Below are 24,299 nucleotides of genomic sequence, written 5' to 3'. Positions count from 1 at the left end.
TCAGTTGGAATGATTTAGGTGATAATTTAGGATTTGATTGCAAAAGAAAACAGTGATGAAAAGAACGTAGGAAAAGAAAATAACGTAAAAAAGAGGTGCAACACGAGGACTTCCCAGGAGGTCACCCATCCTAGTACTACTCTCGCCCAAGCACGCTTAACTGCGGAGTTCTGATGGGATCCGGTGCATTAGTGCTGGTATGATCGCACCTGTGAAGTATTGCACGATCAATGTACATATGGGTTTCGCATTGGGCCTAAGTTTGAACACTTGGCGCGGCGGCGCGGGGACGTGAGGTGGGTTGTTTTGGTCTGAAGAGATTTTGGTAGTAGTCAGTTGGAATGATTTAGGATTTGATTGCAAAAGAAAACAGTGATGAAAAGAACGTAGGAAAAGAAAATAACGTAAAAAAGAGGTGCAACACGAGGACTTCCCAGGAGGTCACCCATCCTAGTACTACTCTCGCCCAAGCACGCTTAACTGCGGAGTTCTGATGGGATCCGGTGCATTAGTGCTGGTATGATCGCACCTGTGAAGTATTGCACGATCAATGTACATATGGGTTTCGCATTGGGCCTAAGTTTGAACACTTGGCGCGGCGCGGGGGCACGGGGACGTGAGGTGGGTTGTTTTGGTCTGAAGAGATTTTGGTAGTAGTCAGTTGGAATGATTTAGGTGATAATTTAGGATTTGATTGCAAAAGAAAACAGTGATGAAAAGAACGTAGGAAAAGAAAATAGGACTTCCCAGGAGGTCACCCATCCTAGTACTACTCTCGCCCAAGCACGCTTAACTGCGGAGTTCTGATGGGATCCGGTGCATTAGTGCTGGTATGATCGCACCTGTGAAGTATTGCACGATCAATGTACATATGGGTTTCGCATTGGGCCTAAGTTTGAACACTTGGCGCGGCGCGGGGGCACGGGGACGTGAGGTGGGTTGTTTTGGTCTGAAGAGATTTTGGTAGTAGTCAGTTGGAATGATTTAGGTGATAATTTAGGATTTGATTGCAAAAGAAAACAGTGATGAAAAGAACGTAGGAAAAGAAAATAGGACTTCCCAGGAGGTCACCCATCCTAGTACTACTCTCGCCCAAGCACGCTTAACTGCGGAGTTCTGATGGGATCCGGTGCATTAGTGCTGGTATGATCGCACCTGTGAAGTATTGCACGATCAATGTACATATGGGTTTCGCATTGGGCCTAAGTTTGAACACTTGGCGCGGCGCGGGGGCACGGGGACATGAGGTGGGTTGTTTTGGTCTGAAGAGATTTTGGTAGTAGTCAGTTGGAATGATTTAGGTGATAATTTAGGATTTGATTGCAAAAGAAAACAGTGATGAAAAGAACGTAGGAAAAGAAAATAACGTAAAAAAGAGGTGCAACACGAGGACTTCCCAGGAGGTCACCCATCCTAGTACTACTCTCGCCCAAGCACGCTTAACTGCGGAGTTCTGATGGGATCCGGTGCATTAGTGCTGGTATGATCGCACCTGTGAAGTATTGCACGATCAATGTACATATGGGTTTCGCATTGGGCCTAAGTTTGAACACTTGGCGCGGCGCGGGGGCACGGGGACGTGAGGTGGGTTGTTTTGGTCTGAAGAGATTTTGGTAGTAGTCAGTTGGAATGATTTAGGTGATAATTTAGGATTTGATTGCAAAAGAAAACAGTGATGAAAAGAACGTAGGAAAAGAAAATAACGTAAAAAAGAGGTGCAACACGAGGACTTCCCAGGAGGTCACCCATCCTAGTACTACTCTCGCCCAAGCACGCTTAACTGCGGAGTTCTGATGGGATCCGGTGCATTAGTGCTGGTATGATCGCACCTGTGAAGTATTGCACGATCAATGTACATATGGGTTTCGCATTGGGCCTAAGTTTGAACACTTGGCGCGGCGCGGGGGCACGGGGACGTGAGGTGGGTTGTTCTGGTCTGAAGAGATTTTGGTAGTAGTCAGTTGGAATGATTTAGGTGATAATTTAGGATTTGATTGCAAAAGAAAACAGTGATGAAAAGAACGTAGGAAAAGAAAATAGGACTTCCCAGGAGGTCACCCATCCTAGTACTACTCTCGCCCAAGCGCGCTTAACTGCGGAGTTCTGATGGGATCCGGTGCATTAGTGCTGGTATGATCGCACCTGTGAAGTATTGCACGATCAATGTACATATGGGTTTCGCATTGGGCCTAAGTTTGAACACTTGGCGCGGCGCGGGGGCACGGGGACGTGAGGTGGGTTGTTTTGGTCTGAAGAGATTTTGGTAGTAGTCAGTTGGAATGATTTAGGTGATAATTTAGGATTTGATTGCAAAAGAAAACAGTGATGAAAAGAACGTAGGAAAAGAAAATAACGTAAAAAAGAGGTGCAACACGAGGACTTCCCAGGAGGTCACCCATCCTAGTACTACTCTCGCCCAAGCACACTTAACTGCGGAGTTCTGATGGGATCCGGTGCATTAGTGCTGGTATGATCGCACCTGTGAAGTATTGCACGATCAATGTACATATGGGTTTCGCATTGGGCCTAAGTTTGAACACTTGGCGCGGCGCGGGGGCACGGGGACGTGAGGTGGGTTGTTTTGGTCTGAAGAGATTTTAGTAGTAGTCAGTTGGAATGATTTAGGTGATAATTTAGGATTTGATTGCAAAAGAAAACAGTGATGAAAAGAACGTAGGAAAAGAAAATAACGTAGAAAAGAGGTGCAACACGAGGACTTCCCAGGAGGTCACCCATCCTAGTACTACTCTCGCCCAAGCACGCTTAACTGCGGAGTTCTGATGGGATCCGGTGCATTAGTGCTGGTATGATCGCACCTGTGAAGTATTGCACGATCAATGTACATATGGGTTTCGCATTGGGCCTAAGTTTGAACACTTGGCGCGGCGCGGGGGCACGGGGACGTGAGGTGGGTTGTTTTGGTCTGAAGAGATTTTGGTAGTAGTCAGTTGGAATGATTTAGGTGATAATTTAGGATTTGATTGCAAAAGAAAACAGTGATGAAAAGAACGTAGGAAAAGAAAATAACGTAAAAAAGAGGTGCAACACGAGGACTTCCCAGGAGGTCACCCATCCTAGTACTACTCTCGCCCAAGCACACTTAACTGCGGAGTTCTGATGGGATCCGGTGCATTAGTGCTGGTATGATCGCACCTGTGAAGTATTGCACGATCAATGTACATATGGGTTTCGCATTGGGCCTAAGTTTGAACACTTGGCGCGGCGCGGGGGCACGGGGACGTGAGGTGGGTTGTTTTGGTCTGAAGAGATTTTGGTAGTAGTCAGTTGGAATGATTTAGGTGATAATTTAGGATTTGATTGCAAAAGAAAACAGTGATGAAAAGAACGTAGGAAAAGAAAATAACGTAAAAAAGAGGTGCAACACGAGGACTTCCCAGGAGGTCACCCATCCTAGTACTACTCTCGCCCAAGCACGCTTAACTGCGGAGTTCTGATGGGATCCGGTGCATTAGTGCTGGTATGATCGCACCTGTGAAGTATTGCACGATCAATGTACATATGGGTTTCGCATTGGGCCTAAGTTTGAACACTTGGCGCGGCGCGGGGGCACGAGGACGTGAGGTGGGTTGTTTTGGTCTGAAGAGATTTTGGTAGTAGTCAGTTGGAATGATTTAGGTGATAATTTAGGATTTGATTGCAAAAGAAAACAGTGATGAAAAGAACGTAGGAAAAGAAAATAACGTAAAAAAGAGGTGCAACACGAGGACTTCCCAGGAGGTCACCCATCCTAGTACTACTCTCGCCCAAGCACGCTTAACTGCGGAGTTCTGATGGGATCCGGTGCATTAGTGCTGGTATGATCGCACCTGTGAAGTATTGCACGATCAATGTACATATGGGTTTCGCATTGGGCCTAAGTTTGAACACTTGGCGCGGCGGCGCGGGGACGTGAGGTGGGTTGTTTTGGTCTGAAGAGATTTTGGTAGTAGTCAGTTGGAATGATTTAGGATTTGATTGCAAAAGAAAACAGTGATGAAAAGAACGTAGGAAAAGAAAATAACGTAAAAAAGAGGTGCAACACGAGGACTTCCCAGGAGGTCACCCATCCTAGTACTACTCTCGCCCAAGCACGCTTAACTGCGGAGTTCTGATGGGATCCGGTGCATTAGTGCTGGTATGATCGCACCTGTGAAGTATTGCACGATCAATGTACATATGGGTTTCGCATTGGGCCTAAGTTTGAAAACTTGGCGCGGCGCGGGGGCACGGGGACGTGAGGTGGGTTGTTTTGGTCTGAAGAGATTTTGGTAGTAGTCAGTTGGAATGATTTAGGTGATAATTTAGGATTTGATTGCAAAAGAAAACAGTGATGAAAAGAACGTAGGAAAAGAAAATAGGACTTCCCAGGAGGTCACCCATCCTAGTACTACTCTCGCCCAAGCACGCTTAACTGCGGATTTCTGATGGGATCCGGTGCATTAGTGCTGGTATGATCGCACCTGTGAAGTATTGCACGATCAATGTACATATGGGTTTCGCATTGGGCCTAAGTTTGAACACTTGGCGCGGCGCGGGGGCACGGGGACGTGAGGTGGGTTGTTTTGGTCTGAAGACATTTTGGTAGTAGTCAGTTGGAATGATTTAGGTGATAATTTAGGATTTGATTGCAAAAGAAAACAGTGATGAAAAGAACGTAGGAAAAGAAAATAACGTAAAAAAGAGGTGCAACACGAGGACTTCCCAGGAGGTCACCCATCCTAGTACTACTCTCGCCCAAGCACGCTTAACTGCGGAGTTCTGATGGGATCCGGTGCATTAGTGCTGGTATGATCGCACCTGTGAAGTATTGCACGATCAATGTACATATGGGTTTCGCATTGGGCCTAAGTTTGAACACTTGGCGCGGCGGCGCGGGGACGTGAGGTGGGTTGTTTTGGTCTGAAGAGATTTTGGTAGTAGTCAGTTGGAATGATTTAGGATTTGATTGCAAAAGAAAACAGTGATGAAAAGAACGTAGGAAAAGAAAATAACGTAAAAAAGAGGTGCAACACGAGGACTTCCCAGGAGGTCACCCATCCTAGTACTACTCTCGCCCAAGCACGCTTAACTGCGGAGTTCTGATGGGATCCGGTGCATTAGTGCTGGTATGATCGCACCTGTGAAGTATTGCACGATCAATGTACATATGGGTTTCGCATTGGGCCTAAGTTTGAAAACTTGGCGCGGCGCGGGGGCACGGGGACGTGAGGTGGGTTGTTTTGGTCTGAAGAGATTTTGGTAGTAGTCAGTTGGAATGATTTAGGTGATAATTTAGGATTTGATTGCAAAAGAAAACAGTGATGAAAAGAACGTAGGAAAAGAAAATAGGACTTCCCAGGAGGTCACCCATCCTAGTACTACTCTCGCCCAAGCACGCTTAACTGCGGAGTTCTGATGGGATCCGGTGCATTAGTGCTGGTATGATCGCACCTGTGAAGTATTGCACGATCAATGTACATATGGGTTTCGCATTGGGCCTAAGTTTGAACACTTGGCGCGGCGCGGGGGCACGGGGACGTGAGGTGGGTTGTTTTGGTCTGAAGAGATTTTGGTAGTAGTCAGTTGGAATGATTTAGGTGATAATTTAGGATTTGATTGCAAAAGAAAACAGTGATGAAAAGAACGTAGGAAAAGAAAATAACGTAAAAAAGAGGTGCAACACGAGGACTTCCCAGGAGGTCACCCATCCTAGTACTACTCTCGCCCAAGCACGCTTAACTGCGGAGTTCTGATGGGATCCGGTGCATTAGTGCTGGTATGATCGCACCTGTGAAGTATTGCACGATCAATGTACATATGGGTTTCGCATTGGGCCTAAGTTTGAACACTTGGCGCGGCGCGGGGGCACGGGGACGTGAGGTGGGTTAGAAAAGAGGTGCAACACGAGGACTTCCCAGGAGGTCACCCATCCTAGTACTACTCTCGCCCAAGCACGCTTAACTGCGGAGTTCTGATGGGATCCGGTGCATTAGTGCTGGTATGATCGCACCTGTGAAGTATTGCACGATCAATGTACATATGGGTTTCGCATTGGGCCTAAGTTTGAACACTTGGCGCGGCGCGGGGGCACGGGGACGTGAGGTGGGTTGTTTTGGTCTGAAGAGATTTTGGTAGTAGTCAGTTGGAATGATTTAGGTGATAATTTAGGATTTGATTGCAAAAGAAAACAGTGATGAAAAGAACGTAGGAAAAGAAAATAACGTAAAAAAGAGGTGCAACACGAGGACTTCCCAGGAGGTCACCCATCCTAGTACTACACTCGCCCAAGCACGCTTAACTGCGGAGTTCTGATGGGATCCGGTGCATTAGTGCTGGTATGATCGCACCTGTGAAGTATTGCACGATCAATGTACATATGGGTTTCGCATTGGGCCTAAGTTTGAACACTTGGCGCGGCGCGGGGGCACGGGGACGTGAGGTGGGTTGTTCTGGTCTGAAGAGATTTTGGTAGTAGTCAGTTGGAATGATTTAGGTGATAATTTAGGATTTGATTGCAAAAGAAAACAGTGATGAAAATAACGTAGGAAAAGAAAATAGGACTTCCCAGGAGGTCACCCATCCTAGTACTACTCTCGCCCAAGCACGCTTAACTGCGGAGTTCTGATGGGATCCGGTGCATTAGTGCTGGTATGATCGCACCTGTGAAGTATTGCACGATCAATGTACATATGGGTTTCGCATTGGGCCTAAGTTTGAACACTTGGCGCGGCGCGGGGGCACGGGGACGTGAGGTGGGTTGTTTTGGTCTGAAGAGATTTTGGTAGTAGTCAGTTGGAATGATTTAGGTGATAATTTAGGATTTGATTGCAAAAGAAAACAGTGATGAAAAGAACGTAGGAAAAGAAAATAACGTAAAAAAGAGGTGCAACACGAGGACTTCCCAGGAGGTCACCCATCCTAGTACTACTCTCGCCCAAGCACGCTTAACTGCGGAGTTCTGATGGGATCCGGTGCATTAGTGCTGGTATGATCGCACCTGTGAAGTATTGCACGATCAATGTACATATGGGTTTCGCATTGGGCCTAAGTTTGAACACTTGGCGCGGCGCGGGGGCACGGGGACGTGAGGTGGGTTGTTTTGGTCTGAAGAGATTTTGGTAGTAGTCAGTTGGAATGATTTAGGTGATAATTTAGCATTTGATTGCAAAAGAAAACAGTGATGAAAAGAACGTAGGAAAAGAAAATAACGTAGAAAAGAGGTGTAACACGAGGACTTCCCAGGAGGTCACCCATCCTAGTACTACTCTCGCCCAAGCACGCTTAACTGCGGAGTTCTGATGGGATCCGGTGCATTAGTGCTGGTATGATCGCACCTGTGAAGTATTGCACGATCAATGTACATATGGGTTTCGCATTGGGCCTAAGTTTGAACACTTGGCGCGGCGCGGGGGCACGGGGACGTGAGGTGGGTTGTTTTGGTCTGAAGAGATTTTGGTAGTAGTCAGTTGGAATGATTTAGGTGATAATTTAGGATTTGATTGCAAAAGAAAACAGTGATGAAAAGAACGTAGGAAAAGAAAATAACGTAAAAAAGAGGTGCAACACGAGGACTTCCCAGGAGGTCACCCATCCTAGTACTACTCTCGCCCAAGCACACTTAACTGCGGAGTTCTGATGGGATCCGGTGCATTAGTGCTGGTATGATCGCACCTGTGAAGTATTGCACGATCAATGTACATATGGGTTTCGCATTGGGCCTAAGTTTGAACACTTGGCGCGGCGCGGGGGCACGGGGACGTGAGGTGGGTTGTTTTGGTCTGAAGAGATTTTGGTAGTAGTCAGTTGGAATGATTTAGGTGATAATTTAGGATTTGATTGCAAAAGAAAACAGTGATGAAAAGAACGTAGGAAAAGAAAATAACGTAAAAAAGAGGTGCAACACGAGGACTTCCCAGGAGGTCACCCATCCTAGTACTACTCTCGCCCAAGCACGCTTAACTGCGGAGTTCTGATGGGATCCGGTGCATTAGTGCTGGTATGATCGCACCTGTGAAGTATTGCACGATCAATGTACATATGGGTTTCGCATTGGGCCTAAGTTTGAACACTTGGCGCGGCGCGGGGGCACGGGGACGTGAGGTGGGTTGTTTTGGTCTGAAGAGATTTTGGTAGTAGTCAGTTGGAATGATTTAGGTGATAATTTAGGATTTGATTGCAAAAGAAAACAGTGACGAAAAGAACGTAGGAAAAGAAAATAACGTAAAAAAGAGGTGCAACACGAGGACTTCCCAGGAGGTCACCCATCATAGTACTACTCTCGCCCAAGCACGCTTAACTGCGAAGTTCTGATGGGATCCGGTGCATTAGTGCTGGTATGATCGCACCTGTGAAGTATTGCACGATCAATGTACATATGGGTTTCGCATTGGGCCTAAGTTTGAACACTTGGCGCGGCGCGGGGGCACGGGGACGTGAGGTGGGTTGTTTTGGTCTGAAGAGATTTTGGTAGTAGTCAGTTGGAATGATTTAGGTGATAATTTAGGATTTGATTGCAAAAGAAAACAGTGATGAAAAGAACGTAGGAAAAGAAAATAGGACTTCCCAGGAGGTCACCCATCCTAGTACTACTCTCGCCCAAGCACGCTTAACTGCGGAGTTCTGATGGGATCCGGTGCATTAGTGCTGGTATGATCGCACATGTGAAGTATTGCACGATCAATGTACATATGGGTTTCGCATTGGGCCTAAGTTTAAACACTTGGCGCGGCGCGGGGGCACGGGGACGTGAGGTGGGTGGTTTTGGTCTGAAGAGATTTTGGTAGTAGTCAGTTGGAATGATTTAGGTGATAATTTAGGATTTGATTGCAAAAGAAAACAGTGATGAAAAGAACGTAGGAAAAGAAAATAACGTAAAAAAGAGGTGCAACACGAGGACTTCCCAAGAGGTCACCCATCCTAGTACTACTCTCGCCCAAGCACGCTTAACTGCGGAGTTCTGATGGGATCCGGTGCATCAGTGCTGGTATGATCACACCTGTGAAGTATTGCACGATCAATGTACATATGGGTTTCGCATTGGGCCTAAGTTTGAACACTTGGCGCGGCGCGGGGGCACGGGGACGTGAGGTGGGTTGTTTTGGTCTGAAGAGATTTTGGTAGTAGTCAGTTGGAACGATTTAGGTGATAATTTAGGATTTGATTGCAAAAGAAAACAGTGATGAAAAGAACGTAGGAAAAGAAAATAACGTAAAAAAGAGGTGCAACACGAGGACTTCCCAGGAGGTCACCCATCCTAGTACTACTCTCGCCCAAGCACGCTTAACTGCGGAAAGAGGTGCAACACGAGGACTTCCCAGGAGGTCACCCATCCTAGTACTACTCTCGCCCAAGCACGCTTAACTGCGGAGTTCTGATGGGATCCGGTGCATTAGTGCTGGTATGATCGCACCTGTGAAGTATTGCACGATCAATGTACATATGGGTTTCGCATTGGGCCTAAGTTTGAACACTTGGCGCGGCGCGGGGGCACGGGGACGTGAGGTGCGTTGTTTTGGTCTGAAGAGATTTTGGTAGTAGTCAGTTGGAATGATTTAGGTGATAATTTAGGATTTGATTGCAAAAGAAAACAGTGATGAAAAGAACGTAGGAAAAGAAAATAACGTAAAAAAGAGGTGCAACACGAGGACTTCCCAGGAGGTCACCCATCCTAGTACTACTCTCGCCCAAGCACGCTTAACTGCGGAGTTCTGATGGGATCCGGTGCATTAGTGCTGGTATGATCGCACCTGTGAAGTATTGCACGATCAATGTACATATGGGTTTCGCATTGGGCCTAAGTTTGAACACTTGGCGCGGCGCGGGGGCACGGGGACGTGAGGTGGGTTGTTTTGGTCTGAAGAGATTTTGGTAGTAGTCAGTTGGAATGATTTAGGTGATAATTTAGGATTTGATTGCAAAAGAAAACAGTGATGAAAAGAACGTAGGAAAAGAAAATAACGTAAAAAAGAGGTGCAACACGAGGACTTCCCAGGAGGTCACCCATCCTAGTACTACTCTCGCCCAAGCACGCTTAACTGCAGAGTTCTGATGGGAACCGCTGCATTAGTGCTGGTATGATCGCACCTGTGAAGTATTGCACGATCAATGTACATATGGGTTTCGCATTGGGCCTAAGTTTGAACACTTGGCGCGGCGCGGGGGCACGGGGACGTGAGGTGGGTTGTTTTGGTCTGAAGAGATTTTGGTAGTAGTCAGTTGGAATGATTTAGGTGATAATTTAGGATTTGATTGCAAAAGAAAACAGTGATGAAAAGAACGTAGGAAAAGAAAATAACGTAAAAAAGAGGTGCAACACGAGGACTTCCCAGGAGGTCACCCATCCTAATACTACTCTCGCCCAAGCATGCTTAACTGCGGAGTTCTGATGGGATCCGGTGCATTAGTGCTGGTATGATCGCACCTGTGAAGTATTGCACGATCAATGTACATATGGGTTTCGCATTGGGCCTAAGTTTGAACACTTGGCGCGGCGCGGGGGCACGGGGACGTGAGGTGGGTTGTTTTGGTCTGAAGAGATTTTGGTAGTAGTCAGTTGGAATGATTTAGGTGATAATTTAGGATTTGATTGCAAAAGAAAACAGTGATGAAAAGAACGTAAGAAAAGAAAATAGGACTTCCCAGGAGGTCACCCATCCTAGTACTACTCTCGCCCAAGCACGCTTAACTGCGGAGTTCTGATGGGATCCGGTGCATTAGTGCTGGTATGATCGCACCTGTGAAGTATTGCACGATCAATGTACATATGGGTTTCGCATTGGGCCTAAGTTTGAACACTTGGCGCGGCGCGGGGGCACGGGGACGTGAGGTGGGTTGTTTTGGTCTGAAGAGATTTTGGTAGTAGTCAGTTGGAATGATTTAGGTGATAATTTAGGATTTGATTGCAAAAGAAAACAGTGATGAAAAGAACGTAAGAAAAGAAAATAGGACTTCCCAGGAGGTCACCCATCCTAGTACTACTCTCGCCCAAGCACGCTTAACTGCGGAGTTCTGATGGGATCCGGTGCATTAGTGCTGGTATGATCGCACCTGTGAAGTATTGCACGATCAATGTACATATGGGTTTCGCATTGGGCCTAAGTTTGAACACTTGGCGCGGCGCGGGGGCACGGGGACGTGAGGTGGGTTGTTTTGGTCTGAAGAGATTTTGGTAGTAGTCAGTTGGAATGATTTAGGTGATAATTTAGGATTTGATTGCAAAAGAAAACAGTGATGAAAAGAACGTAGGAAAAGAAAATAACGTAAAAAAGAGGTGCAACACGAGGACTTCCCAGGAGGTCACCCATCCTAGTACTACTCTCGCCCAAGCACGCTTAACTGCGGAGTTCTGATGGGATCCGGTGCATTAGTGCTGGTATGATCGCACCTGTGAAGTATTGCACGATCAATGTACATATGGGTTTCGCATTGGGCCTAAGTTTGAACACTTGGCGCGGCGCGGGGGCACGGGGACGTGAGGTGGGTTGTTTTGGTCTGAAGAGATTTTGGTAGTAGTCAGTTGGAATGATTTAGGTGATAATTTAGGATTTGATTGCAAAAGAAAACAGTGATGAAAAGAACGTAGGAAAAGAAAATAACGTAAAAAAGAGGTGCAACACGAGGACTTCCCAGGAGGTCACCCATCCTAGTACTACTCTCGCCCAAGCACGCTTAACTGCGAAGTTCTGATGGGATCCGGTGCATTAGTGCTGGTATGATCGCACCTGTGAAGTATTGCACGATCAATGTACATATGGGTTTCGCATTGGGCCTAAGTTTGAACACTTGGCGCGGCGCGAGGGCACGGGGACGTGAGGTGGGTTGTTTTGGTCTGAAGAGATTTTGGTAGTAGTCAGTTGGAATGATTTAGGTGATAATTTAGGATTTGATTGCAAAAGAAAACAGTGATGAAAAGAACGTAGGAAAAGAAAATAGGACTTCCCAGGAGGTCACCCATCCTAGTACTACTCTCGCCCAAGCACGCTTAACTGCGAAGTTCTGATGGGATCCGGTGCATTAGTGCTGGTATGATCGCACCTGTGAAGTATTGCACGATCAATGTACATATGGGTTTCGCATTGGGCCTAAGTTTGAACACTTGGCGCGGCGCGGGGGCACGGGGACGTGAGGTGGGTTGTTTTGGTCTGAAGAGATTTTGGTAGTAGTCAGTTGGAATGATTTAGGTGATAATTTAGGATTTGATTGCAAAAGAAAACAGTGATGAAAAGAACGTAGGAAAAGAAAATAACGTAAAAAAGAGGTGCAACACGAGGACTTCCCAGGAGGTCACCCATTCTAGTACTACTCTCGCCCAAGCACGCTTAACTGCGGAGTTCTGATGGGATCCGGTGCATTAGTGCTGGTATGATCGCACCTGTGAAGTATTGCACGATCAATGTACATATGGGTTTCGCATTAGGCCTAAGTTTGAACACTTGGCGCGGCGCGGGGGCACGGGGACGTGAGGTGGGTTGTTTTGGTCTGAAGAGATTTTGGTAGTAGTCAGTTGGAATGATTTAGGTGATAATTTAGGATTTGAATGCAAAAGAAAACAGTGATGAAAAGAACGTAGGAAAAGAAAATAACGTAAAAAAGAGGTGCAACACGAGGACTTCCCAGGAGGTCACCCATCCTAGTACTACTCTCGCCCAAGCACACTTAACTGCGGAGTTCTGATGGGATCCGGTGCATTAGTGCTGGTATGATCGCACCTGTGAAGTATTGCACGATCAATGTACATATGGGTTTCGCATTGGGCCTAAGTTTGAACACTTGGCGCGGCGCGGGGGCACGGGGACGTGAGGTGGGTTGTTTTGGTCTGAAGAGATTTTGGTAGTAGTCAGTTGGAATGATTTAGGTGATAATTTAGGATTTGATTGCAAAAGAAAACAGTGATGAAAAGAACGTAGGAAAAGAAAATAACGTAAAAAAGAGGTGCAACACGAGGACTTCCCAGGAGGTCACCCATCCTAGTACTACTCTCGCCCAAGCACGCTTAACTGCAGAGTTCTGATGGGAACCGCTGCATTAGTGCTGGTATGATCGCACCTGTGAAGTATTGCACGATCAATGTACATATGGGTTTCGCATTGGGCCTAAGTTTGAACACTTGGCGCGGCGCGGGGGCACGGGGACGTGAGGTGGGTTGTTTTGGTCTGAAGAGATTTTGGTAGTAGTCAGTTGGAATGATTTAGGTGATAATTTAGGATTTGATTGCAAAAGAAAACAGTGATGAAAAGAACGTAGGAAAAGAAAATAACGTAAAAAAGAGGTGCAACACGAGGACTTCCCAGGAGGTCACCCATTCTAGTACTACTCTCGCCCAAGCACGCTTAACTGCGGAGTTCTGATGGGATCCGGTGCATTAGTGCTGGTATGATCGCACCTGTGAAGTATTGCACGATCAATGTACATATGGGTTTCGCATTGGGCCTAAGTTTGAACACTTGGCGCGGCGCGGGGGCACGGGGACGTGAGGTGGGTTGTTTTGGTCTGAAGAGATTTTGGTAGTAGTCAGTTGGAATGATTTAGGTGATAATTTAGGATTTGATTGCAAAAGAAAACAGTGATGAAAAGAACGTAGGAAAAGAAAATAACGTAAAAAAGAGGTGCAACACGAGGACTTCCCAGGAGGTCACCCATCCTAGTACTACTCTCGCCCAAGCACACTTAACTGCGGAGTTCTGATGGGATCCGGTGCATTAGTGCTGGTATGATCGCACCTGTGAAGTATTGCACGATCAATGTACATATGGGTTTCGCATTGGGCCTAAGTTTGAACACTTGGCGCGGCGCGGGGGCACGGGGACGTGAGGTGGGTTGTTTTGGTCTGAAGAGATTTTGGTAGTAGTCAGTTGGAATGATTTAGGTGATAATTTAGGATTTGATTGCAAAAGAAAACAGTGATGAAAAGAACGTAGGAAAAGAAAATAACGTAAAAAAGAGGTGCAACACGAGGACTTCCCAGGAGGTCACCCATCCTAGTACTACTCTCGCCCAAGCACGCTTAACTGCGGAGTTCTGATGGGATTCGGTGCATTAGTGCTGGTATGATCGCACCTGTGAAGTATTGCACGATCAATGTACATATGGGTTTCGCATTGGGCCTAAGTTTGAACACTTGGCGCGGCGCGGGGGCACGGAGACGTGAGGTGGGTTGTTTTAGTCTGAAGAGATTTTGGTAGTAGTCAGTTGGAATGATTTAGGTGATAATTTAGGATTTGATTGCAAAAGAAAACAGTGATGAAAAGAACGTAGGAAAAGAAAATAACGTAAAAAAGAGGTGCAACACGAGGACTTCCCAGGAGGTCACCCATCCTAGTACTACTCTCGCCCAAGCACGCTTAACTGCGGAGTTCTGATGGGATCCGGTGCATTTGTGCTGGTATGATCGCACCTGTGAAGTATTGCACGATCAATGTACATATGGGTTTCGCATTGGGCCTAAGTTTGAACACTTGGCGCGGCGCGGGGGCACGGGGACGTGAGGTGGGTTGTTTTGGTCTGAAGAGATTTTGGTAGTAGTCAGTTGGAATGATTTAGGTGATAATTTAGGATTTGATTGCAAAAGAAAACAGTGATGAAAAGAACGTAGGAAAAGAGGTGCAACACGAGGACTTCCCAGGAGGTCTCCCATCCTAATACTACTCTCGCCCAAGCACGCTTAACTGCGGAGTTCTGATGGGATCCGGTGCATTAGTGCTGGTATGATCGCACCTGTGAAGTATTGCACGATCAATGTACATATGGGTTTCGCATTGGGCCTAAGTTTGAACACTTGGCGCGGCGCGGGGGCACGGGGACGTGAGGTGGGTTGTTTTGGTCTGAAGAGATTTTGGTAGTAGTCAGTTGGAATGATTTAGGTGATAATTTAGGATTTGATTGCAAAAGAAAACAGTGATGAAAAGAACGTAGGAAAAGAAAATAACGTAAAAAAGAGGTGCAACACGAGGACTTCCCAGGAGGTCACCCATCCTAGTACTACTCTCGCCCAAGCACACTTAACTGCGGAGTTCTGATGGGATCCGGTGCATTAGTGCTGGTATGATCGCACCTGTGAAGTATTGCACGATCAATGTACATATGGGTTTCGCATTGGGCCTAAGTTTGAACACTTGGCGCGGCGCGGGGGCACGGGGACGTGAGGTGGGTTGTTTTGGTCTGAAGAGATTTTGGTAGTAGTCAGTTGGAATGATTTAGGTGATAATTTAGGATTTGATTGCAAAAGAAAACAGTGATGAAAAGAACGTAGGAAAAGAAAATAACGTAAAAAAGAGGTGCAACACGAGGACTTCCCAGGAGGTCACCCATCCTAGTACTACTCTCGCCCAAGCACGCTTAACTGCGGAGTTCTGATGGGATTCGGTGCATTAGTGCTGGTATGATCGCACCTGTGAAGTATTGCACGATCAATGTACATATGGGTTTCGCATTGGGCCTAAGTTTGAACACTTGGCGCGGCGCGGGGGCACGGAGACGTGAGGTGGGTTGTTTTAGTCTGAAGAGATTTTGGTAGTAGTCAGTTGGAATGATTTAGGTGATAATTTAGGATTTGATTGCAAAAGAAAACAGTGATGAAAAGAACGTAGGAAAAGAAAATAACGTAAAAAAGAGGTGCAACACGAGGACTTCCCAGGAGGTCACCCATCCTAGTACTACTCTCGCCCAAGCACGCTTAACTGCGGAGTTCTGATGGGATCCGGTGCATTTGTGCTGGTATGATCGCACCTGTGAAGTATTGCACGATCAATGTACATATGGGTTTCGCATTGGGCCTAAGTTTGAACACTTGGCGCGGCGCGGGGGCACGGGGACGTGAGGTGGGTTGTTTTGGTCTGAAGAGATTTTGGTAGTAGTCAGTTGGAATGATTTAGGTGATAATTTAGGATTTGATTGCAAAAGAAAACAGTGATGAAAAGAACGTAGGAAAAGAGGTGCAACACGAGGACTTCCCAGGAGGTCTCCCATCCTAATACTACTCTCGCCCAAGCACGCTTAACTGCGGAGTTCTGATGGGATCCGGTGCATTAGTGCTGGTATGATCGCACCTGTGAAGTATTGCACGATCAATGTACATATGGGTTTCGCATTGGGCCTAAGTTTGAACACTTGGCGCGGCGCGGGGGCACGGGGACGTGAGGTGGGTTGTTTTGGTCTGAAGAGATTTTGGTAGTAGTCAGTTGGAATGATTTAGGTGATAATTTAGGATTTGATTGCAAAAGAAAACAGTGATGAAAAGAACGTAGGAAAAGAAAATAACGTAAAAAAGAGGTGCAACACGAGGACTTCCCAGGAGGTCACCCATCCTAGTACTACTCTCGCCCAAGCACACTTAACTGCGGAGTTCTGATGGGATCCGGTGCATTAGTGCTGGTATGATCGCACCTGTGAAGTATTGCACGATCAATGTACATATGGGTTTCGCATTGGGCCTAAGTTTGAACACTTGGCGCGGCGCGGGGGCACGGGGACGTGAGGTGGGTTGTTTTGGTCTGAAGAGATTTTGGTAGTAGTCAGTTGGAATGATTTAGGTGATAATTTAGGATTTGATTGCAAAAGAAAACAGTGATGAAAAGAACGTAGGAAAAGAAAATAACGTAAAAAAGAGGTGCAACACGAGGACTTCCCAGGAGGTCACCCATCCTAGTACTACTCTCGCCCAAGCACGCTTAACTGCGGAGTTCTGATGGGATTCGGTGCATTAGTGCTGGTATGATCGCACCTGTGAAGTATTGCACGATCAATGTACATATGGGTTTCGCATTGGGCCTAAGTTTGAACACTTGGCGCGGCGCGGGGGCACGGAGACGTGAGGTGGGTTGTTTTAGTCTGAAGAGATTTTGGTAGTAGTCAGTTGGAATGATTTAGGTGATAATTTAGGATTTGATTGCAAAAGAAAACAGTGATGAAAAGAACGTAGGAAAAGAAAATAACGTAAAAAAGAGGTGCAACACGAGGACTTCCCAGGAGGTCACCCATCCTAGTACTACTCTCGCCCAAGCACGCTTAACTGCGGAGTTCTGATGGGATCCGGTGCATTTGTGCTGGTATGATCGCACCTGTGAAGTATTGCACGATCAATGTACATATGGGTTTCGCATTGGGCCTAAGTTTGAACACTTGGCGCGGCGCGGGGGCACGGGGACGTGAGGTGGGTTGTTTTGGTCTGAAGAGATTTTGGTAGTAGTCAGTTGGAATGATTTAGGTGATAATTTAGGATTTGATTGCAAAAGAAAACAGTGATGAAAAGAACGTAGGAAAAGAGGTGCAACACGAGGACTTCCCAGGAGGTCTCCCATCCTAATACTACTCTCGCCCAAGCACGCTTAACTGCGGAGTTCTGATGGGATCCGGTGCATTAGTGCTGGTATGATCGCACCTGTGAAGTATTGCACGATCAATGTACATATGGGTTTCGCATTGGGCCTAAGTTTGAACACTTGGCGCGGCGCGGGGGCACGGGGACGTGAGGTGGGTTGTTTTGGTCTGAAGAGATTTTGGTAGTAGTCAGTTGGAATGATTTAGGTGATAATTTAGGATTTGATTGCAAAAGAAAACAGTGATGAAAAGAACGTAAGAAAAGAAAATAGGACTTCCCAGGAGGTCACCCATCCTAGTACTACTCTCGCCCAAGCACGCTTAACTGCGGAGTTCTGATGGGATCCGGTGCATTAGTGCTGGTATGATCGCACCTGTGAAGTATTGCACGATCAATGTACATATGGGTTTCGCATTGGGCCTAAGTTTGAACACTTGGCGCGGCGCGGGGGCACGGGGACGTGAGGTGGGTTGTTTTGGTCTGAAGAGATTTTGGTAGTAGTCAGTTGGAATGATTTAGGTGATAATTTAGGATTTGATTGCAAAAGAAAACAGTGATGAAAAGAACGTAGGAAAAGAAAATAACGTAAAAAAGAGGTGCAACACGAGGACTTCCCAGGAGGTCACCCATCCTAGTACTACTCTCGCCCAAGCACGCTTAACTGCGAAGTTCTGATGGGATCCGGTGCATTAGTGCTGGTATGATCGCACCTGTGAAGTATTGCACGATCAATGTACATATGGGTTTCGCATTGGGCCTAAGTTTGAACACTTGGCGCGGCGCGGGGGCACGGGGACGTGAGGTGGGTTGTTTTGGTCTGAAGAGATTTTGGTAGTAGTCAGTTGGAATGATTTAGGTGATAATTTAGGATTTGATTGCAAAAGAAAACAGTGATGAAAAGAACGTAGGAAAAGAAAATAGGACTTCCCAGGAGGTCACCCATCCTAGTACTACTCTCGCCCAAGCACGCTTAACTGCGGAGTTCTGATGGGATCCGGTGCATTAGTGCTGGTATGATCGCACCTGTGAAGTATTGCACGATCAATGTACATATGGGTTTCGCATTGGGCCTAAGTTTGAACACTTGGCGCGGCGCGGGGGCACGGGGACGTGAGGTGGGTTGTTTTGGTCTGAAGAGATTTTGGTAGTAGTCAGTTGGAATGATTTAGGTGATAATTTAGGATTTGATTGCAAAAGAAAACAGTGATGAAAAGAACGTAGGAAAAGAAAATAACGTAAAAAAGAGGTGCAACACGAGGACTTCCCAGGAGGTCACCCATCCTAGTACTACTCTCGCCCAAGCACGCTTAACTGCGGAGTTCTGATGGGATCCGGTGCATTAGTGCTGGTATGATCGCACCTGTGAAGTATTGCACGATCAATGTACATATGGGTTTCGCATTGGGCCTAAGTTTGAAGACTTGGCGCGGCGCGGGGGCACGGGGACGTGAGGTGGGTTGTTTTGGTCTGAAGAGATTTTGGTAGTAGTCAGTTGGAATGATTTAGGTGATAATTTAGGATTTGATTGCAAAAGAAAACAGTGATGAAAAGAACGTAGGAAAAGAAAATAACGTAAAAAAGAGGTGCAACACGAGGACTTCCCAGGAGGTCACCCATTCTAGTACTACTCTCGCCCAAGCACGCTTAACTGCGGAGTTCTGATGGGATCCGGTGCATTAGTGCTGGTATGATCGCACCTGTGAAGTATTGCACGATCAATGTACATATGGGTTTCGCATTGGGCCTAAGTTTGAACACTTGGCGCGGCGCGGGGGCACGGGGACGTGAGGTGGGTTGTTTTGGTCTGAAGAGATTTTGGTAGTAGTCAGTTGGAATGATTTAGGTGATAATTCAGGATTTGATTGCAAAAGAAAACAGTGATGAAAAGAACGTAGGAAAAGAAAATAACGTAAAAAAGAGGTGCAACACGAGGACTTCCCAGGAGGTCACCCATCCTAGTACTACTCTCGCCCAAGCACACTTAACTGCGGAGTTCTGATGGGATCCGGTGCATTAGTGCTGGTATGATCGCACCTGTGAAGTATTGCACGATCAATGTACATATGGGTTTCGCATTGGGCCTAAGTTTGAACACTTGGCGCGGCGCGGGGGCACGGGGACGTGAGGTGGGTTGTTTTGGTCTGAAGAGATTTTGGTAGTAGTCAGTTGGAATGATTTAGGTGATAATTTAGGATTTGATTGCAAAAGAAAACAGTGATGAAAAGAACGTAGGAAAAGAAAATAACGTAAAAAAGAGGTGCAACACGAGGACTTCCCAGGAGGTCACCCATCCTAGTACTACTCTCGCCCAAGCACGCTTAACTGCGGAATTCTGATGGGATTCGGTGCATTAGTGCTGGTATGATCGCACCTGTGAAGTATTGCACGATCAATGTACATATGGGTTTCGCATTGGGCCTAAGTTTGAACACTTGGCGCGGCGCGGGGGCACGGAGACGTGAGGTGGGTTGTTTTAGTCTGAAGAGATTTTGGTAGTAGTCAGTTGGAATGATTTAGGTGATAATTTAGGATTTGATTGCAAAAGAAAACAGTGATGAAAAGAACGTAGGAAAAGAAAATAACGTAAAAAAGAGGTGCAACACGAGGACTTCCCAGGAGGTCACCCATCCTAGTACTACTCTCGCCCAAGCACGCTTAACTGCGGAGTTCTGATGGGATCCGGTGCATTTGTGCTGGTATGATCGCACCTGTGAAGTATTGCACGATCAATGTACATATGGGTTTCGCATTGGGCCTAAGTTTGAACACTTGGCGCGGCGCGGGGGCACGGGGACGTGAGGTGGGTTGTTTTGGTCTGAAGAGATTTTGGTAGTAGTCAGTTGGAATGATTTAGGTGATAATTTAGGATTTGATTGCAAAAGAAAACAGTGATGAAAAGAACGTAGGAAAAGAAAATAACGTAAAAAAGAGGTGCAACACGAGGACTTCCCAGGAGGTCTCCCATCCTAATACTACTCTCGCCCAAGCACGCTTAACTGCGGAGTTCTGATGGGATCCGGTGCATTAGTGCTGGTATGATCGCACCTGTGAAGTATTGCACGATCAATGTACATATGGGTTTCGCATTGGGCCTAAGTTTGAACACTTGGCGCGGCGCGGGGGCACGGGGACGTGAGGTGGGTTGTTTTGGTCTGAAGAGATTTTGGTAGTAGTCAGTTGGAATGATTTAGGTGATAATTTAGGATTTGATTGCAAAAGAAAACAGTGATGAAAAGAACGTAAGAAAAGAAAATAGGACTTCCCAGGAGGTCACCCATCCTAGTACTACTCTCGCCCAAGCACGCTTAACTGCGGAGTTCTGATGGGATCCGGTGCATTAGTGCTGGTATGATCGCACCTGTGAAGTATTGCACGATCAATGTACATATGGGTTTCGCATTGGGCCTAAGTTTGAACACTTGGCGCGGCGCGGGGGCACGGGGACGTGAGTTGGGTTGTTTTGGTCTGAAGAGATTTTGGTAGTAGTCAGTTGGAATGATTTAGGTGATAATTTAGGATTTGATTGCAAAAGAAAACAGTGATGAAAAGAACGTAGGAAAAGAAAATAACGTAAAAAAGAGGTGCAACACGAGGACTTCCCAGGAGGTCACCCATCCTAGTACTACTCTCGCCCAAGCACGCTTAACTGCGAAGTTCTGATGGGATCCGGTGCATTAGTGCTGGTATGATCGCACCTGTGAAGTATTGCACGATCAATGTACATATGGGTTTCGCATTGGGCCTAAGTTTGAACACTTGGCGCGGCGCGGGGGCGTGAGGTGGGTTGTTTTGGTCTGAAGAGATTCGCGGGGGCGTGAGGTGGGTTGTTTTGGTCTGAAGAGATTTTGGTAGTAGTCAGTTGGAATGATTTAGGTGATAATTTAGGATTTGATTGCAAAAGAAAACAGTGATGAAAAGAACGTAGGAAAAGAAAATAGGACTTCCCAGGAGGTCACCCATCCTAGTACTACTCTCGCCCAAGCACGCTTAACTACGGAGTTCTGATGGGATCCGGTGCATTAGTGCTGGTATGATCGCACCTGTGAAGTATTGCACGATCAATGTACATATGGGTTTCGCATTGGGCCTAAGTTTGAACACTTGGCGCGGCGCGGGGGCACGGGGACGTGAGGTGGGTTGTTTTGGTCTGAAGAGATTTTGGTAGTAGTCAGTTGGAATGATTTAGGTGATAATTTAGGATTTGATTGCAAAAGAAAACAGTGATGAAAAGAACGTAGGAAAAGAAAATAACGTAAAAAAGAGGTGCAACACGAGGACTTCCCAGGAGGTCACCCATCCTAGTACTACTCTCGCCCAAGCACGCTTAACTGCGGAGTTCTGATGGGATTCGGTGCATTAGTGCTGGTATGATCGCACCTGTGAAGTATTGCACGATCAATGTACATATGGGTTTCGCATTGGGCCTAAGTTTGAACACTTGGCGCGGCGCGGGGGCACGGGGACGTGAGGTGGGTTGTTTTGGTCTGAAGAGATTTTGGTAGTAGTTAGTTGGAATGATTTAGGTGATAATTTAGGATTTGATTGCAAAAGAAAACAGTGATGAAAAGAACGTAGGAAAAGAAAATAACGTAAAAAAGAGGTGCAACACGAGGACTTCCCAGGAGGTCACCCATCCTAGTACTACTCTCGCCCAAGCACGCTTAACTGCGGAGTTCTGATGGGATCCGGTGCATTAGTGCTGGTATGATCGCACCTGTGAAGTATTGCACGATCAATGTACATATGGGTTTCGCATTGGGCCTAAGTTTGAACACTTGGCGCGGCGCAGGGGCACGGGGACGTGAGGTGGGTTGTTTTGGTCTGAAGAGATTTTGGTAGTAGTCAGTTGGAATGATTTAGGTGACAATTTAGGATTTGATTGCAAAAGAAAACAGTGATGAAAAGAACGTAGGAAAAGAAAATAGGACTTCCCAGGAGGTCACCCATCCTAGTACTACTCTCGCCCAAGCACGCTTAACTGCGGAGTTCTGATGGGATCCGGTGCATTAGTGCTGGTATGATCGCACCTGTGAAGTATTGCACGATCAATGTACATATGGGTTTCGCATTGGGCCTAAGTTTGAACACTTGGCGCGGCGCGGGGGCACGGGGACGTGAGGTGGGTTGTTTTGGTCTGAAGAGATTTTGGTAGTAGTCAGTTGGAATGATTTAGGTGATAATTTAGGATTTGATTGCAAAAGAAAACAGTGATGAAAAGAACGTAGGAAAAGAAAATAACGTAAAAAAGAGGTGCAACACGAGGACTTCCCAGGAGGTCACCCATCCTAGTACTACTCTCGCCCAAGCACGCTTAACTGCGGAGTTCTGATGGGATCCGGTGCATTAGTGCTGGTATGATCGCACCTGTGAAGTATTGCACGATCAATGTACATATGGGTTTCGAATTGGGCCTAAGTTTGAACACTTGGCGCGGCGCGGGGGCACGGGGACGTGAGGTGGGTTGTTTTGGTCTGAAGAGATTTTGGTAGTAGTCAGTTGGAATGATTTAGGTGATAATTTAGGATTTGATTGCAAAAGAAAACAGTGATGAAAAGAACGTAGGAAAAGAAAATAACGTAAAAAAGAGGTGCAACACGAGGACTTCCCAGGAGGTCACCCATCCTAGTACTACTCTCGCCCAAGCACGCTTAACTGCGGAGTTCTGATGGGATCCGGTGCATTAGTGCTGGTATGATCGCACCTGTGAAGTATTGCACGATCAATGTACATATGGGTTTCGCATTGGGCCTAAGTTTGAACACTTGGCGCGGCGCGGGGGCACGGGGACGTGAGGTGGGTTGTTTTGGTCTGAAGAGATTTTGGTAGTAGTCAGTTGGAATGATTTAGGTGATAATTTAGGATTTGATTGCAAAAGAAAACAGTGATGAAAAGAACGTAAGAAAAGAAAATAGGACTTCCCAGGAGGTCACCCATCCTAGTACTACTCTCGCCCAAGCACGCTTAACTGCGGAGTTCTGATGGGATCCGGTGCATTAGTGCTGGTATGATCGCACCTGTGAAGTATTGCACGATCAATGTACATATGGGTTTCGCATTGGGCCTAAGTTTGAACACTTGGCGCGGCGCGGGGGCACGGGGACGTGAGGTGGGTTGTTTTGGTCTGAAGAGATTTTGGTAGTAGTCAGTTGGAATGATTTAGGTGATAATTTAGGATTTGATTGCAAAAGAAAACAGTGATGAAAAGAACGTAGGAAAAGAAAATAACGTAAAAAAGAGGTGCAACACGAGGACTTCCCAGGAGGTCACCCATCCTAGTACTACTCTCGCCCAAGCACGCTTAACTGCGGAGTTCTGATGGGATCCGGTGCATTAGTGCTGGTATGATCGCACCTGTGAAGTATTGCACGATCAATGTACATATGGGTTTCGCATTGGGCCTAAGTTTGAACACTTGGCGCGGCGCGGGGGCACGGGGACGTGAGGTGGGTTGTTTTGGTCTGAAGAGATTTTGGTAGTAGTCAGTTGGAATGATTTAGGTGATAATTTAGGATTTGATTGCAAAAGAAAACAGTGATGAAAAGAACGTAGGAAAAGAAAATAACGTAAAAAAGAGGTGCAACACGAGGACTTCCCAGGAGGTCACCCATCCTAGTACTACTCTCGCCCAAGCACGCTTAACTGCGGAGTTCTGATGGGATCCGGTGCATTAGTGCTGGTATGATCGCACCTGTGAAGTATTGCACGATCAATGTACATATGGGTTTCGCATTGGGCCTAAGTTTGAACACTTGGCGCGGCGCGGGGGCACGGGGACGTGAGGTGGGTTGTTCTGGTCTGAAGAGATTTTGGTAGTAGTCAGTTGGAATGATTTAGGTGATAATTTAGGATTTGATTGCAAAAGAAAACAGTGATGAAAAGAACGTAGGAAAAGAAAATAGGACTTCCCAGGAGGTCACCCATCCTAGTACTACTCTCGCCCAAGAACGCTTAACTGCGGAGTTCTGATGGGATCCGGTGCATTAGTGCTGGTATGATCGCACCTGTG

The 24,299-nt window shown here is 46.6% G+C and overlaps 57 non-coding genes and 17 pseudogenes across 57 annotated transcripts; all 74 read right to left on the bottom strand.

Annotated features, from left to right (window-relative positions):
* Window positions 1–92: 92 nt before the first annotated feature.
* On the bottom strand, window positions 93–211 carry LOC146878653 (5S ribosomal RNA). Its single transcript, XR_014989865.1, has one exon. It is a non-coding gene; the product is annotated as a 5S ribosomal RNA (ribosomal RNA).
* Window positions 212–412: 201 nt separating this feature from the next.
* Window positions 413–531, bottom strand: LOC146878652 (5S ribosomal RNA). The gene has a single exon (XR_014989863.1). It is a non-coding gene; the product is annotated as a 5S ribosomal RNA (ribosomal RNA).
* A 194-nt stretch (window positions 532–725) lies between these two features.
* On the bottom strand, window positions 726–844 carry LOC146878651 (5S ribosomal RNA; annotated as a pseudogene).
* A 194-nt stretch (window positions 845–1,038) lies between these two features.
* Window positions 1,039–1,157, bottom strand: LOC146878650 (5S ribosomal RNA; annotated as a pseudogene).
* A 218-nt stretch (window positions 1,158–1,375) lies between these two features.
* Window positions 1,376–1,494, bottom strand: LOC146878649 (5S ribosomal RNA). The gene has a single exon (XR_014989862.1). It is a non-coding gene; the product is annotated as a 5S ribosomal RNA (ribosomal RNA).
* A 218-nt stretch (window positions 1,495–1,712) lies between these two features.
* LOC146878648 (5S ribosomal RNA) lies at window positions 1,713–1,831 on the bottom strand. The gene has a single exon (XR_014989861.1). It is a non-coding gene; the product is annotated as a 5S ribosomal RNA (ribosomal RNA).
* A 194-nt stretch (window positions 1,832–2,025) lies between these two features.
* LOC146878647 (5S ribosomal RNA) lies at window positions 2,026–2,144 on the bottom strand (annotated as a pseudogene).
* Window positions 2,145–2,362: 218 nt separating this feature from the next.
* Window positions 2,363–2,481, bottom strand: LOC146878646 (5S ribosomal RNA). Its single transcript, XR_014989243.1, has one exon. It is a non-coding gene; the product is annotated as a 5S ribosomal RNA (ribosomal RNA).
* A 218-nt stretch (window positions 2,482–2,699) lies between these two features.
* On the bottom strand, window positions 2,700–2,818 carry LOC146878645 (5S ribosomal RNA). The gene has a single exon (XR_014989860.1). It is a non-coding gene; the product is annotated as a 5S ribosomal RNA (ribosomal RNA).
* A 218-nt stretch (window positions 2,819–3,036) lies between these two features.
* Window positions 3,037–3,155, bottom strand: LOC146878644 (5S ribosomal RNA). The gene has a single exon (XR_014989242.1). It is a non-coding gene; the product is annotated as a 5S ribosomal RNA (ribosomal RNA).
* Window positions 3,156–3,373: 218 nt separating this feature from the next.
* On the bottom strand, window positions 3,374–3,492 carry LOC146878643 (5S ribosomal RNA). The gene has a single exon (XR_014989859.1). It is a non-coding gene; the product is annotated as a 5S ribosomal RNA (ribosomal RNA).
* A 218-nt stretch (window positions 3,493–3,710) lies between these two features.
* Window positions 3,711–3,829, bottom strand: LOC146878642 (5S ribosomal RNA). Its single transcript, XR_014989857.1, has one exon. It is a non-coding gene; the product is annotated as a 5S ribosomal RNA (ribosomal RNA).
* Window positions 3,830–4,030: 201 nt separating this feature from the next.
* LOC146878641 (5S ribosomal RNA) lies at window positions 4,031–4,149 on the bottom strand. Its single transcript, XR_014989856.1, has one exon. It is a non-coding gene; the product is annotated as a 5S ribosomal RNA (ribosomal RNA).
* A 194-nt stretch (window positions 4,150–4,343) lies between these two features.
* Window positions 4,344–4,462, bottom strand: LOC146878640 (5S ribosomal RNA; annotated as a pseudogene).
* A 218-nt stretch (window positions 4,463–4,680) lies between these two features.
* On the bottom strand, window positions 4,681–4,799 carry LOC146878639 (5S ribosomal RNA). Its single transcript, XR_014989855.1, has one exon. It is a non-coding gene; the product is annotated as a 5S ribosomal RNA (ribosomal RNA).
* Window positions 4,800–5,000: 201 nt separating this feature from the next.
* LOC146878638 (5S ribosomal RNA) lies at window positions 5,001–5,119 on the bottom strand. The gene has a single exon (XR_014989854.1). It is a non-coding gene; the product is annotated as a 5S ribosomal RNA (ribosomal RNA).
* Window positions 5,120–5,313: 194 nt separating this feature from the next.
* Window positions 5,314–5,432, bottom strand: LOC146878637 (5S ribosomal RNA; annotated as a pseudogene).
* A 218-nt stretch (window positions 5,433–5,650) lies between these two features.
* On the bottom strand, window positions 5,651–5,769 carry LOC146878636 (5S ribosomal RNA). Its single transcript, XR_014989853.1, has one exon. It is a non-coding gene; the product is annotated as a 5S ribosomal RNA (ribosomal RNA).
* Window positions 5,770–5,872: 103 nt separating this feature from the next.
* On the bottom strand, window positions 5,873–5,991 carry LOC146878635 (5S ribosomal RNA). The gene has a single exon (XR_014989852.1). It is a non-coding gene; the product is annotated as a 5S ribosomal RNA (ribosomal RNA).
* A 218-nt stretch (window positions 5,992–6,209) lies between these two features.
* Window positions 6,210–6,328, bottom strand: LOC146878634 (5S ribosomal RNA). Its single transcript, XR_014989185.1, has one exon. It is a non-coding gene; the product is annotated as a 5S ribosomal RNA (ribosomal RNA).
* A 194-nt stretch (window positions 6,329–6,522) lies between these two features.
* LOC146878633 (5S ribosomal RNA) lies at window positions 6,523–6,641 on the bottom strand (annotated as a pseudogene).
* A 218-nt stretch (window positions 6,642–6,859) lies between these two features.
* Window positions 6,860–6,978, bottom strand: LOC146878632 (5S ribosomal RNA). Its single transcript, XR_014989851.1, has one exon. It is a non-coding gene; the product is annotated as a 5S ribosomal RNA (ribosomal RNA).
* A 218-nt stretch (window positions 6,979–7,196) lies between these two features.
* Window positions 7,197–7,315, bottom strand: LOC146878631 (5S ribosomal RNA). Its single transcript, XR_014989358.1, has one exon. It is a non-coding gene; the product is annotated as a 5S ribosomal RNA (ribosomal RNA).
* A 218-nt stretch (window positions 7,316–7,533) lies between these two features.
* LOC146878630 (5S ribosomal RNA) lies at window positions 7,534–7,652 on the bottom strand. Its single transcript, XR_014989241.1, has one exon. It is a non-coding gene; the product is annotated as a 5S ribosomal RNA (ribosomal RNA).
* A 218-nt stretch (window positions 7,653–7,870) lies between these two features.
* Window positions 7,871–7,989, bottom strand: LOC146878629 (5S ribosomal RNA). Its single transcript, XR_014989850.1, has one exon. It is a non-coding gene; the product is annotated as a 5S ribosomal RNA (ribosomal RNA).
* A 218-nt stretch (window positions 7,990–8,207) lies between these two features.
* Window positions 8,208–8,326, bottom strand: LOC146878628 (5S ribosomal RNA). The gene has a single exon (XR_014989330.1). It is a non-coding gene; the product is annotated as a 5S ribosomal RNA (ribosomal RNA).
* A 196-nt stretch (window positions 8,327–8,522) lies between these two features.
* Window positions 8,523–8,639, bottom strand: LOC146878627 (5S ribosomal RNA; annotated as a pseudogene).
* Window positions 8,640–8,857: 218 nt separating this feature from the next.
* On the bottom strand, window positions 8,858–8,976 carry LOC146878626 (5S ribosomal RNA). The gene has a single exon (XR_014989186.1). It is a non-coding gene; the product is annotated as a 5S ribosomal RNA (ribosomal RNA).
* Window positions 8,977–9,271: 295 nt separating this feature from the next.
* On the bottom strand, window positions 9,272–9,390 carry LOC146878625 (5S ribosomal RNA). The gene has a single exon (XR_014989849.1). It is a non-coding gene; the product is annotated as a 5S ribosomal RNA (ribosomal RNA).
* A 218-nt stretch (window positions 9,391–9,608) lies between these two features.
* Window positions 9,609–9,727, bottom strand: LOC146878624 (5S ribosomal RNA). The gene has a single exon (XR_014989848.1). It is a non-coding gene; the product is annotated as a 5S ribosomal RNA (ribosomal RNA).
* A 218-nt stretch (window positions 9,728–9,945) lies between these two features.
* On the bottom strand, window positions 9,946–10,064 carry LOC146878623 (5S ribosomal RNA). Its single transcript, XR_014989444.1, has one exon. It is a non-coding gene; the product is annotated as a 5S ribosomal RNA (ribosomal RNA).
* A 218-nt stretch (window positions 10,065–10,282) lies between these two features.
* On the bottom strand, window positions 10,283–10,401 carry LOC146878622 (5S ribosomal RNA). The gene has a single exon (XR_014989404.1). It is a non-coding gene; the product is annotated as a 5S ribosomal RNA (ribosomal RNA).
* Window positions 10,402–10,595: 194 nt separating this feature from the next.
* LOC146878621 (5S ribosomal RNA) lies at window positions 10,596–10,714 on the bottom strand (annotated as a pseudogene).
* Window positions 10,715–10,908: 194 nt separating this feature from the next.
* On the bottom strand, window positions 10,909–11,027 carry LOC146878620 (5S ribosomal RNA; annotated as a pseudogene).
* A 218-nt stretch (window positions 11,028–11,245) lies between these two features.
* On the bottom strand, window positions 11,246–11,364 carry LOC146878619 (5S ribosomal RNA). Its single transcript, XR_014989846.1, has one exon. It is a non-coding gene; the product is annotated as a 5S ribosomal RNA (ribosomal RNA).
* Window positions 11,365–11,582: 218 nt separating this feature from the next.
* Window positions 11,583–11,701, bottom strand: LOC146878618 (5S ribosomal RNA). The gene has a single exon (XR_014989299.1). It is a non-coding gene; the product is annotated as a 5S ribosomal RNA (ribosomal RNA).
* Window positions 11,702–11,895: 194 nt separating this feature from the next.
* Window positions 11,896–12,014, bottom strand: LOC146878617 (5S ribosomal RNA; annotated as a pseudogene).
* Window positions 12,015–12,232: 218 nt separating this feature from the next.
* LOC146878616 (5S ribosomal RNA) lies at window positions 12,233–12,351 on the bottom strand. The gene has a single exon (XR_014989180.1). It is a non-coding gene; the product is annotated as a 5S ribosomal RNA (ribosomal RNA).
* A 218-nt stretch (window positions 12,352–12,569) lies between these two features.
* On the bottom strand, window positions 12,570–12,688 carry LOC146878615 (5S ribosomal RNA). Its single transcript, XR_014989240.1, has one exon. It is a non-coding gene; the product is annotated as a 5S ribosomal RNA (ribosomal RNA).
* A 218-nt stretch (window positions 12,689–12,906) lies between these two features.
* LOC146878614 (5S ribosomal RNA) lies at window positions 12,907–13,025 on the bottom strand. Its single transcript, XR_014989443.1, has one exon. It is a non-coding gene; the product is annotated as a 5S ribosomal RNA (ribosomal RNA).
* Window positions 13,026–13,243: 218 nt separating this feature from the next.
* LOC146878613 (5S ribosomal RNA) lies at window positions 13,244–13,362 on the bottom strand. Its single transcript, XR_014989179.1, has one exon. It is a non-coding gene; the product is annotated as a 5S ribosomal RNA (ribosomal RNA).
* Window positions 13,363–13,580: 218 nt separating this feature from the next.
* On the bottom strand, window positions 13,581–13,699 carry LOC146878612 (5S ribosomal RNA). Its single transcript, XR_014989239.1, has one exon. It is a non-coding gene; the product is annotated as a 5S ribosomal RNA (ribosomal RNA).
* Window positions 13,700–13,917: 218 nt separating this feature from the next.
* Window positions 13,918–14,036, bottom strand: LOC146878611 (5S ribosomal RNA). Its single transcript, XR_014989388.1, has one exon. It is a non-coding gene; the product is annotated as a 5S ribosomal RNA (ribosomal RNA).
* A 218-nt stretch (window positions 14,037–14,254) lies between these two features.
* LOC146878610 (5S ribosomal RNA) lies at window positions 14,255–14,373 on the bottom strand. The gene has a single exon (XR_014989167.1). It is a non-coding gene; the product is annotated as a 5S ribosomal RNA (ribosomal RNA).
* Window positions 14,374–14,574: 201 nt separating this feature from the next.
* LOC146878609 (5S ribosomal RNA) lies at window positions 14,575–14,693 on the bottom strand. The gene has a single exon (XR_014989310.1). It is a non-coding gene; the product is annotated as a 5S ribosomal RNA (ribosomal RNA).
* A 218-nt stretch (window positions 14,694–14,911) lies between these two features.
* On the bottom strand, window positions 14,912–15,030 carry LOC146878608 (5S ribosomal RNA). The gene has a single exon (XR_014989238.1). It is a non-coding gene; the product is annotated as a 5S ribosomal RNA (ribosomal RNA).
* Window positions 15,031–15,248: 218 nt separating this feature from the next.
* LOC146878607 (5S ribosomal RNA) lies at window positions 15,249–15,367 on the bottom strand. The gene has a single exon (XR_014989387.1). It is a non-coding gene; the product is annotated as a 5S ribosomal RNA (ribosomal RNA).
* A 218-nt stretch (window positions 15,368–15,585) lies between these two features.
* Window positions 15,586–15,704, bottom strand: LOC146878606 (5S ribosomal RNA). Its single transcript, XR_014989166.1, has one exon. It is a non-coding gene; the product is annotated as a 5S ribosomal RNA (ribosomal RNA).
* Window positions 15,705–15,905: 201 nt separating this feature from the next.
* LOC146878605 (5S ribosomal RNA) lies at window positions 15,906–16,024 on the bottom strand. The gene has a single exon (XR_014989309.1). It is a non-coding gene; the product is annotated as a 5S ribosomal RNA (ribosomal RNA).
* A 218-nt stretch (window positions 16,025–16,242) lies between these two features.
* Window positions 16,243–16,361, bottom strand: LOC146878604 (5S ribosomal RNA). Its single transcript, XR_014989236.1, has one exon. It is a non-coding gene; the product is annotated as a 5S ribosomal RNA (ribosomal RNA).
* A 218-nt stretch (window positions 16,362–16,579) lies between these two features.
* Window positions 16,580–16,698, bottom strand: LOC146878603 (5S ribosomal RNA). Its single transcript, XR_014989386.1, has one exon. It is a non-coding gene; the product is annotated as a 5S ribosomal RNA (ribosomal RNA).
* A 218-nt stretch (window positions 16,699–16,916) lies between these two features.
* Window positions 16,917–17,035, bottom strand: LOC146878602 (5S ribosomal RNA). Its single transcript, XR_014989165.1, has one exon. It is a non-coding gene; the product is annotated as a 5S ribosomal RNA (ribosomal RNA).
* Window positions 17,036–17,236: 201 nt separating this feature from the next.
* LOC146878601 (5S ribosomal RNA) lies at window positions 17,237–17,355 on the bottom strand. Its single transcript, XR_014989308.1, has one exon. It is a non-coding gene; the product is annotated as a 5S ribosomal RNA (ribosomal RNA).
* Window positions 17,356–17,549: 194 nt separating this feature from the next.
* LOC146878600 (5S ribosomal RNA) lies at window positions 17,550–17,668 on the bottom strand (annotated as a pseudogene).
* Window positions 17,669–17,886: 218 nt separating this feature from the next.
* Window positions 17,887–18,005, bottom strand: LOC146878599 (5S ribosomal RNA). Its single transcript, XR_014989298.1, has one exon. It is a non-coding gene; the product is annotated as a 5S ribosomal RNA (ribosomal RNA).
* Window positions 18,006–18,199: 194 nt separating this feature from the next.
* On the bottom strand, window positions 18,200–18,318 carry LOC146878598 (5S ribosomal RNA; annotated as a pseudogene).
* Window positions 18,319–18,536: 218 nt separating this feature from the next.
* LOC146878597 (5S ribosomal RNA) lies at window positions 18,537–18,655 on the bottom strand. The gene has a single exon (XR_014989845.1). It is a non-coding gene; the product is annotated as a 5S ribosomal RNA (ribosomal RNA).
* Window positions 18,656–18,873: 218 nt separating this feature from the next.
* On the bottom strand, window positions 18,874–18,992 carry LOC146878596 (5S ribosomal RNA). The gene has a single exon (XR_014989178.1). It is a non-coding gene; the product is annotated as a 5S ribosomal RNA (ribosomal RNA).
* A 218-nt stretch (window positions 18,993–19,210) lies between these two features.
* LOC146878595 (5S ribosomal RNA) lies at window positions 19,211–19,329 on the bottom strand. Its single transcript, XR_014989235.1, has one exon. It is a non-coding gene; the product is annotated as a 5S ribosomal RNA (ribosomal RNA).
* Window positions 19,330–19,547: 218 nt separating this feature from the next.
* On the bottom strand, window positions 19,548–19,666 carry LOC146878594 (5S ribosomal RNA). Its single transcript, XR_014989421.1, has one exon. It is a non-coding gene; the product is annotated as a 5S ribosomal RNA (ribosomal RNA).
* A 218-nt stretch (window positions 19,667–19,884) lies between these two features.
* Window positions 19,885–20,003, bottom strand: LOC146878593 (5S ribosomal RNA). Its single transcript, XR_014989164.1, has one exon. It is a non-coding gene; the product is annotated as a 5S ribosomal RNA (ribosomal RNA).
* A 218-nt stretch (window positions 20,004–20,221) lies between these two features.
* Window positions 20,222–20,340, bottom strand: LOC146878592 (5S ribosomal RNA). The gene has a single exon (XR_014989307.1). It is a non-coding gene; the product is annotated as a 5S ribosomal RNA (ribosomal RNA).
* A 194-nt stretch (window positions 20,341–20,534) lies between these two features.
* Window positions 20,535–20,653, bottom strand: LOC146878591 (5S ribosomal RNA; annotated as a pseudogene).
* Window positions 20,654–20,871: 218 nt separating this feature from the next.
* LOC146878590 (5S ribosomal RNA) lies at window positions 20,872–20,990 on the bottom strand. Its single transcript, XR_014989297.1, has one exon. It is a non-coding gene; the product is annotated as a 5S ribosomal RNA (ribosomal RNA).
* Window positions 20,991–21,216: 226 nt separating this feature from the next.
* On the bottom strand, window positions 21,217–21,335 carry LOC146878589 (5S ribosomal RNA; annotated as a pseudogene).
* A 218-nt stretch (window positions 21,336–21,553) lies between these two features.
* Window positions 21,554–21,672, bottom strand: LOC146878588 (5S ribosomal RNA). The gene has a single exon (XR_014989385.1). It is a non-coding gene; the product is annotated as a 5S ribosomal RNA (ribosomal RNA).
* Window positions 21,673–21,890: 218 nt separating this feature from the next.
* LOC146878587 (5S ribosomal RNA) lies at window positions 21,891–22,009 on the bottom strand. The gene has a single exon (XR_014989844.1). It is a non-coding gene; the product is annotated as a 5S ribosomal RNA (ribosomal RNA).
* A 194-nt stretch (window positions 22,010–22,203) lies between these two features.
* LOC146878586 (5S ribosomal RNA) lies at window positions 22,204–22,322 on the bottom strand (annotated as a pseudogene).
* A 218-nt stretch (window positions 22,323–22,540) lies between these two features.
* Window positions 22,541–22,659, bottom strand: LOC146878585 (5S ribosomal RNA). Its single transcript, XR_014989843.1, has one exon. It is a non-coding gene; the product is annotated as a 5S ribosomal RNA (ribosomal RNA).
* A 218-nt stretch (window positions 22,660–22,877) lies between these two features.
* Window positions 22,878–22,996, bottom strand: LOC146878584 (5S ribosomal RNA). The gene has a single exon (XR_014989842.1). It is a non-coding gene; the product is annotated as a 5S ribosomal RNA (ribosomal RNA).
* Window positions 22,997–23,190: 194 nt separating this feature from the next.
* Window positions 23,191–23,309, bottom strand: LOC146878583 (5S ribosomal RNA; annotated as a pseudogene).
* A 218-nt stretch (window positions 23,310–23,527) lies between these two features.
* LOC146878582 (5S ribosomal RNA) lies at window positions 23,528–23,646 on the bottom strand. Its single transcript, XR_014989841.1, has one exon. It is a non-coding gene; the product is annotated as a 5S ribosomal RNA (ribosomal RNA).
* A 218-nt stretch (window positions 23,647–23,864) lies between these two features.
* LOC146878581 (5S ribosomal RNA) lies at window positions 23,865–23,983 on the bottom strand. Its single transcript, XR_014989840.1, has one exon. It is a non-coding gene; the product is annotated as a 5S ribosomal RNA (ribosomal RNA).
* A 194-nt stretch (window positions 23,984–24,177) lies between these two features.
* Window positions 24,178–24,296, bottom strand: LOC146878580 (5S ribosomal RNA; annotated as a pseudogene).
* Between the last annotated feature and the right edge of the window lie 3 nt (window positions 24,297–24,299).

The sequence above is a fragment of the Vigna unguiculata genome, unplaced genomic scaffold (genome assembly GCF_037176805.1).
Source record: "Vigna unguiculata cultivar grain cowpea cultivar isolate G323 ecotype 2 unplaced genomic scaffold, ASM3717680v1 ptg000026l_ERROPOS8475000, whole genome shotgun sequence".
NCBI lineage: Eukaryota > Viridiplantae > Streptophyta > Magnoliopsida > Fabales > Fabaceae > Vigna > Vigna unguiculata.
This window is presented reverse-complemented; position numbering and strand designations above follow the sequence as displayed.